Here is a 1,832-nt window from a genome sequence, read left to right on the forward strand (position 1 = left end):
TATTTGTGAAAGGTTGGGGTGTCACAGTTGGTATCAGAGCGGTGTTCGAGTCTTTGGGATTAGATTGGAGCTTAAGGTTATAAGAGCCTGTGTTGAGATCTAAGTCGAAATCCTAGGGTTGATCTTTTGAACTCTAGGACTTGATCAATAGAAGTTAAGAATCGTGACTCCTAGGATGTGTGTGAACTAGGACTCGCAGTGAGGTCTCGCTTAATTGTTTATGCTTTGCTCTTGTTGCCTTTGTTTTGCTTAATTGTTGTTGTGAGCTCGTTCTCACCTTCTCTTGCGCGGTTTGGTAAGGCCGACTGCGGTACAACGTTCCCGTAGCTTGTGCTTTCTCTCTCTCCGATAGCGATCATGGTACCGCCAAGAAGACGTGAGAATGCCCCGGACACGCCGTTTAACGAGCAGCTGATGCAGAATCTACAGCAGTTGACCCAGATTTCGCAATTCTTGGGTAACGCGATGGTTCAGAACAACCAACGCAGGCAGCCGGACCTCGTCCGTAGGGTGGCGGGACAGCACCCACCCTTCTTCTCAGGGCAAGAGGACCCCGTAATCCTCGAGGAGTGGATGCGCGCTTTCGACAAGATTTTAGAAGTAGTGGAGTGTCCGCAGGGTCGTTGCGTTGAGATGGCTAGTTTCTACCTGCAGCAGGAGGCCGATCTTTGGTGGGTCCACGAGGGCCCGGTGATGAGGCAAGAACCTAACTTTGGTTGGGAAGCCTTCAAGGAAAAGATGCGTGCCCGTTTCTACCCGGCGCACGTGAAGGCAGCTATGCAGGAAGAGTTCTTGCACCTCAAGCAGGGCTTTTGGTCAGTGCAGGAGTATCACAAGCGTTTCCTGGAGTTAGCCCGTTTTGCCCCGGTGTTAGTTCTAACCGAGGAGAGCAAGATCGAGAGGTTCGTGGCTGGGCTCAATTGGGATACTCGTATGGCCTTGGTCGTGTGCAAGTTCCGTACACTGAGTGAGGCTTATAGTAGTGCAGCTGACCACTACCGTGTGTTGTCTATGAGGAGGAGAGTGCAGGACCGTGCCAAGAGACACGGAGAAGGTGGTGCCTCGGACCCTAAGAAGCCCAAGGTAGGTGACTCCAGTTCAGGAGGCTTTCAGAAGGGATATACCAGTGGTGGAGGTGTAGCTCGCTCCGGAGTGGGACAGGGACCCAAGCCCGGTGGGGGCAAGGAGCGACATTTCTACTGCAAGAGATGTGGGAGGGATCACCCTGGAAGGGATTGCGATGGGCATTTGGTAGAGTGCTTTAGTTGTGGCTTGAGGGGACATAGAGCTTTCGAGTGCATATCTAAGAAGGGAGGCTCGTTCTACGCGACATCAGGTGTAGCCCCGGAAGCGCAGGCAGTAACCCGACCTTCGAAGGAAGCTGAGGGCCATGATGGAGGCAGGACGAGTGGAAGCCGTGGATATCCAGCTGGGATGCAGCAGAAGAAGATTTTTGTGATGAGCCGGACGCAAGCCGGAGCTAGTGGGCTTCAGGAAGGTAGCCATTAAAGTTTAATCTTTCCTTATGTAGTATGTAGGTGTTTGTTTAGGGGTAGCTTCTTAAGGTGCATGAGTTGGGTGAGTTAGAAGGTTTAGAGTCAGAAGGTATAGTATGTTCTTGAGTATAGGTTGGTCGAGCATTCTTTTCCTTACCTTTGGCTGATTCTTTATTCCTTTGATACCGTTTCTTCCAAGTTTCCGTGAGCGTTGAGCTTCGGGGACGAAGCTCCTTTTTAGGGGGGTAGAGTGTAACACCCCGAAAATTTCAGCTCGGCGCAGTCCGAAAGATTTATTCGGTAAACATACTTCCCGAACTCCGTTTTACTTGAAAT

This window comes from Ipomoea triloba, chromosome 16, assembly GCF_003576645.1.
Source record: "Ipomoea triloba cultivar NCNSP0323 chromosome 16, ASM357664v1".
NCBI lineage: Eukaryota > Viridiplantae > Streptophyta > Magnoliopsida > Solanales > Convolvulaceae > Ipomoea > Ipomoea triloba.